This window comes from Leuciscus leuciscus, assembly GCF_965113295.1.
Source record: "Leuciscus leuciscus genome assembly, chromosome: 4".
Taxonomy (NCBI): domain Eukaryota; kingdom Metazoa; phylum Chordata; class Actinopteri; order Cypriniformes; family Leuciscidae; genus Leuciscus; species Leuciscus leuciscus.
The window spans coordinates 53,485,787-53,493,086 of NC_138728.1; positions in this window are offsets into that span (position 1 = coordinate 53,485,787).

The following is a 7,300-nucleotide window of genomic DNA, read 5'->3' on the forward strand; positions in this document are numbered from 1 at the left end:
CTATCTGGGAAAATGATGATAGTTACTCAGTAAAACAAACAAACAAAAAAATTCACGCAGTAGAGCCTACAACCTATTTTGTATTTAATTGTTCTCCAGCTGCAGTGAATCCAAAACACCAAAAATGTTAAGGATGACTCATTTTCACCCCTGGCAACTAAAAAGAGGCAACCATTATCTGACTTTTTAAGTTAGCCTACATAGGTAAAATTGGAATTTGGTGTAAACATCATTACTAATCTTAAGAGTTCAGTTCTGTTTAGTTTGTGCTTAGCTGACAAATTTGCTACATCAGAATCCATGCCATAATAATTTAGGCTGCTCTACTAGTGTAAGGTCCGGGTGAGGAAGGAGACAAGCCAAGCGAAGTACCAAAATAACAAAAGGTTTATTTAACTGGAAGAAACTCAAAACAAACAAGAAACAGTGTGCTGGTGTACAAACAATAACCGACAAGGACATGAGTGACAAGGGGAACTATATACAGACACAGATAAACACAAGACAGGTGATGCAACTGATGATGATGCTGAACAGGTGGGTAATTGAGGGAGTGAGTTCAGGTGTGGAGACAAGGAGGATTCTGGGAACTGTAGTGAGCAGGACGAAGACAGACGGTGAATGTGACAACTAGCAAACAGCAAATGCTGCAGTGTCAAGTAAATGTGGTCTTCAATACTCTAAATCGAATATCAGGCCAACAGAAGAATATTTACTAAAATTATATTATATTTATTTGGGAAATAGCACAGTATGATAAACAACATGACCATATATTATTATGTTACGGTACTTTATTTGTTTGACTACTGGTCACGTTTCTCCTGACTCTTCTTCTCTTACTCATGCTCCACTCATCACTGGAAATGTCTTCCACTGAAAGAAGAAAGTATAAGTGTTTCTGATCACAAACTTAAGATGCAAAAAAGATTAAATGCAAATCTTATTCTCTTACATTTACTTCTGGCATATGTGCTCCCCTTTACTCATCTGCTCTTCACTCCTTACTGCTTCACTTCTTTCTCACTCCCCTCATCATCTCTCCTCCTCTTGTCCTCCAGCCTCTCCTGCTCCACAGGTGTATTTGTGTCCTTGCCTCTTTACTCACTTATTTTTCCTCCCTGCTCATTTTCAGACTTATCTCCTTTCTCCAAATTTAATAAATATATACATGTAAAAGCTATTAACCATACAGAAATTCTGTATATCTAACCTATTTAGTAAACATATTAAACATCTCCATTCTTTTGCTCCTTTTTCACTCTCCATTCTTTTCCTCCTACACACTTTCTTCTATTTCTTCTTTGCATTCCTTTCCAACTGCCGTGCCTCCATTCTTTCTCTCGCAAACCCTCTAAATCTTTGCTCTCCTATTGTTGTCTTGATCAAGCATTTTTTGTCGTCTTCTATTTCTGTGGCGGCAACATAAGGCTGTATCGACGTGGCTTTAATTGATCGAATCTGTCAATAACGCTGTCAGGGTTGATGTCATTCAAATTGTCCTTTTCAATTGACATGATGGCCAAGTTGTTGAGCCTGTCTTGACCCATGGTGTTCCTTAACCATGTATGAAGCAGGCTTGTGCAAAATTCAGAATTTCAGAATTGGCCTCCATTCAATTCATGAATTGGAATTTGAATTGAATTGACTCCGCCCCACAGGACGTTGAATTGAATTTGAAATGGAATGACAGGAAGTGGAATTAAATTCATGGCAATTCAAAGAAATTCCACACAGTCACACAACAGAAAGAATGTGTTGAGTCTCGCATGCATTCAGTGTTAGGAAGGTTACTTTGGAAATGTTATTGCTATTGCTTACTGTTATTAGTTACCCATTATAAATGTGGTTTGGATTACTTTATTTGGATAACTTTATCAATGCAAAGCAATTTCGTTTTAAGTTGATTAGTAACTAATTGAATTAAACATTTTACCTCAGTAATACAACTAAATACAATTACATTAATTTTGTAATTTAATAACAGAAATTTCATTTCACGTAACTATTTACTCCTCAACCCTACATACATTTTGTTCTAAAATAGATATTGATCAAATTCTTGAAATAAATTACCCCCTCAATGTTGTTTAATTAGTTTTGTTCCAATGTAATTTTCATTTCAAAGTAATCACACAAACACAAAGTTGTTGTAAATGCAGTTATCATTTATTCCAATGCAAAAAATTACTGAGCAACACTGTTACATCTAATTCTCAAAAGCTCCTCAAATGTTTTTTCATTGAGTCTGCACCGTTCTGGTCTGAATATCTTTCCTGCAACACTAAAGATTCTCTCAACAGGTGCAGAGTGAAGTTGTAAGGGACTTCTGAAACTTAAAAAGTCCAGTGTTGCCCATCAAATTGTGCTTTCAAACAAATGTCCACCTCAAATTGTTTAGCAACCATTTTAAATACTTGGTTAAAGTAAAGCATTCTGGGAAATGGAGTCATGTTCCGTCATGTTCCACAAAATTACAATTACAATAAATCAAACTTAATTATTTGTTCTGTGACTAGAGCTTTTAACATTAATTGCTGGGGGAAAACATATCCTTTTAATGTAATCTGTACATGTAGTTCAAACTAATATCATTTATAATGCAATCATATCTGACATATACTGTAAAGCTTCATTGTTAAACACTTCACTTAAAATATGTATATGCATTTCTTAGAATTTTTATTGAATTGCAATTCTGCTTCCTTTAATTCAAATTCGAATTGTAATTCTAGATCCTGTTTTTGACATCAATTCAAATTCAATTCAAATTCAAGAATTGAATTGGAATTAAGGAATCATTCTCAATTCAATTCTGAATTGTGCACAAGCCTGATAGTTAGGTTATTTTAAATCATTGTTTTTTTTAAAATAATTTCTCATTCTTTCAGATCTTTGTTTGTATAATTAATTTTATATCGTTTCAATTCTCCATTAAAGGTCTGCTGATCGCCATGTGCTGTACTGTCTGCTGTGCCACAAGCCGCAGGACAGCCTCTCTGCTCACCTGAACCGGGTGGTGTGCATGAAGAAAAGCACGCCCGAACAAAGAGAAGCCGAGCTCAAAAAAGCCAAGGTTTCACACAGGGAGTGGGTCCGCCACAACAGATGCTGGGACTACAACCAGCTCTGTGTGATCTTGCCTGACCAACGCTCTCGCATGGCCATGTTAAAGGAGCTTCTTCGGCGTGGCTTCTTTGTTAAAAACCAGCCCCAGGAAGTTGAAGATGAAGAAGCTCGCCCTGCCTCTGCTACTGCTACTGCTGCTGCTGCTGCTCCTCCAGAGTAAGTGCAGTAATCCGTGTACTTATTACATGTTTATTAAATGATAATAAAGGATATATTTTATTGTTCTACATTGAAGAATCTTTCACAACTTGGGTTTTATTCTTCAAAAGTCTCATTTGTTATGTTTAATCCAAACAGAGTTCAGCTGGCTCCTGGGATTGAAGATTGGCAAAGTCTGACGTCCTTAGGATCCAGAGGGACCTGGACATGGACAAGGAGGGCCCACGAACGGACAAGACCTTGTACCGGTATTTCTGTGAAGCCCTCTTGGTCTTCAAACACATCCAGTGTCCACAAGCTATGGAAGCATTGACAGTAAGTTCATATATTTTAATGAGTATATAGTTGTGATATACTGTAATATTTGCACATGTATGCATTAGTAACTACAACATTTTCAATGTTTTCCAGGACGAAGAGTGGGTAAACAGGAAAGAGCTGGGAGACAGGGTTGTGGTGGGTGTACGGGGGGATAGAGCCTCAAGTATGCGAATAGCTCTGAGCAAAGAGGAGGAAGCTGTAAGTTTTAATTTGATGCAAACAGTGGATTTCTTACCACCATTATTTTACATTTAATAACTTGTTTGTCTTTTTTTGTAGTTCTTGGAGCTTTACTTTGTAAAGATCAGGCCTGAGAACCTGCAGCCTCAGAAAGAAACCAACAGTTTTTTTGTTTCCTCTTGACGGCAACTCAGTTCACAGTGTATCACGGGACATGAACCGCCTCCATGAATTGTAAGTACATACACAGATTCATGTGCATGTGTGTTAATGGATCCACATTTTGTCAGTCACTCCTCAATTAACATTTCCTTTTCCATTTTCTTTCTGCAGGTATAAGATGGCCCCCTTTACCAGCCAGTATGTGAGGAGGGCTCTGGAAACAGCTGCCAAGAACCTCCCAGCTGAACAAAAGGGGGCCCTTCTTCACTACATGGGTGCCAGCGCTGGTGTTTTCCAGCTCCAGGATGTCGCGGACGCAGCTCTGCTGCTGGAATCATTGGCCAGGTATGTCTCTTCATCCAAACAAGACATAACTCATCACAGCACATATTTTTCAGAGCAAATTAGCAAGTTTTCATTCATATTTTTTGTGCATATTATAAACCTTGTATTCCTCACTTACACAGCAGGTCTGCGGACGAGACATCATTGGATACACGTGGCGCAGCTGGAGGACCGCGGAGAGACTTTCTGGTGGTCGTAGACAGATTTCCGGTGTCGCTGGAGGGTGTGCCGCCATCCAAAAAGAAAAGGATGGAGTCCGGTTTCCCAGAAGACCGGATCTTCTACGACAAGTGGAGGGCCACCCAGTACGCCCGGTGCGAGAAACAGCTGCTGTGTAAGTCTCTGAATCCATCAGTACAGCATTGACACGCATTGACTCAACACAAACTAGGCCATTTATTTACAGTGACAAGTGAATCACATGAGTACATTTATTTCATTCTGTATTTCAGCATACTACAAACTCTGCAAGCCGTCCGCAGCAAAGGTGGCATGATTAATTGCCCAGGAGGGTTGGAAGGTGAACTGCCCGAGGCCGGAGGACATCGTGCGCCTATGGAAACCAGCCCCAAATAAAGTTCTGGAAAGTGACGATTTTGTCATTCGGTGTGTGTCCGAGCAGACCTGAACAGGGCTGGCCATAAAGGATTTTGGCGCACCGGAATGTCTAGGTAAGAAAACATTTCATTTTTCTTGTCAGCGCAGAAAAAAACAATAATTTAAAATGTACATTTCAACAACAATGAACTACATGTAATGTTTTTTCACGAACTAAAAAATGTAATGTTCTCTTTATTATAGGGGTCGTCGCAACCCGACACTTTGCCAAAGACGATATCCTTTGTGACTACCATGGCAAGGTAGTCACAGCTGCGGAAGGGAGGGCCAATGTGGAGAGCCAGCACAATGAGCATGGATATGTGTATTTTTTTAATCCGATGGAAAAGAACTATGCATAGATGCACAGACCTCCCCCTGCTTGTGCCACCCTCACACAAAAACTTTTGGAAGAATGATCAACCATTCTCGGAAGAACCCTAACCTCAAGCCATTCCACTGCAAAATGAATGTACATGGGCAGGACCAGGATGTCATCCTGTTCAAGGCTAACAGGGACATTAGTGTGGGGACTCAAATCAAATATGATTATGGAGTCAGGAGACATTCCTTCAAAGGAGAGGCCCTGGCCTTTTAATGGCTGGACGAATAGGCCATTCCAAATAGTGTTTTTTTTTTTAGCTTTTTTTTATTACTCATTTAATAATTTATTCTTTACTTGTTTAAGTTTTTTCATCTTTATGTTGCTTGTAAATAGTTTTGTACAGTTGTATTTTCTTCTAATTCATAATAAAATTTGTTAATAAAAAAGTTGCAAAAGTTGTCAAGTTTAATCATTACATTATATGCTTTTATTGGGAGGCATCAGAAGAAGCCTCGGGGGACACATCAGCCACTCTATAAGTCTATAATACTGTATTTATTGGCACAATGATGATCAATCCTTCACCATGTATTTTCTTTGGAAGGGTGAAGAGGACCTATCAAAAGGTGACGCACCAGGAGAAAGTAGAGAAGGCTCAGCGGAGGAAGACCAGTCCCCTCTTCAAAGACCAGTCCCCTCTCCCAAAAAAACCCCAATTGTTTTGGTTACACCTTTACAGTCAATAAGACGAAAATTAAGACCGCGTCGCATTTCCCCCATAAAGACCGAACAGGTTAAAAAAAATGGCCAAGCAGAAGAAAGTCGCAGAGAAGGTGAAGAGGGCCATAAAAAGAGACGGGGGAAAAAAATAAAGAATTTTTGCTCCCCCTTTCCCTTCCCTGCCCCTGATTGACCAGTGTTTAATTTATTTTTTTCATTTTTTCTAAAATCTTTATTTTATTTAAATACTATCTATATCATATTTTTATTAGTTTGTTTAATAATCGTAATATTAAAGTAATATTATTAAGTTCTTAATAAATAAATAAAAGTAATTATTGTGTGTGTGATTTGGCTTTATAATAAAACTTGTTTGCTGTGTGAAAATTTTGTCTGTCATTTTTTTCCTTCAATTATTGTTGGTTAAATGCATCATAGTCACTTATCTAGGTCTTTGACATAAATCCCAGGTAACTTATGTGGTGAGGTAACCCAGGTAAGCTTATCTGACAAAACTGTATGATATACTGTAAGTTTTACACTTACACTTCTTTAGTAACACTTTATAATAACTTTACATTATGCATCATTAGTTAAGCATTACTAAACAGTTAAACAATCATTCATAAATCAATAATATACATTAAAGCGGTGTCTTCAGCTTTTCAAAGGAAGACAGGTGATAAAGGGCTGAAAAATGTGGCAATATATGTTTTTGCCAGGATGCAAAACACGGTTATTCTAGATGATGCCCTTGCCATTTTTAGACCATTCTGCAAGACATGTCAGTAAAAATGTCACAGAGAGTCTTAAAAACTTGGAGGGTCTCACTGAAGATGCTATTCTTTAGGACAGAACAGAAGATGTGTCAGAAAAGTGGGAGATGGATGAAAATTCAGCAAAAACAATTACTGGTGGCTCTCCATTTTCCAAACTTTTCAGAAAGATCTGTGATGTCATGGCTATCTTGGTAAATGAAGAACATCAGAGTGGTGAAAATCCTTATTATTGTCCAGATGTAATCCTGTGTCAAAAGTGTCCTTTTGGACAATTACCTGGGGATCTATCCACTTTGGGGTGGGGTTCTACTGGAGATATGAAAAGATATGCATGTGACATGGCATAATCACTACTTCCTTCAGCAGAAAACTCCAAAACAAGAGACACAAACTTTTGTAAATTATTTGTAATGGATTAGATGAACACATTGTCAGTGGATTTGTTGGAGCGCTGAGAATACTGCCTAAATTGGGTATATTGTAATGATTATTATTATCTGTCCCTTTGGGCTAAATTAATGTGTTTGGGCTTGATGGAAAGTGGTGATTCAGGGCTACAATTTGATGCATCACAATTGAAAAT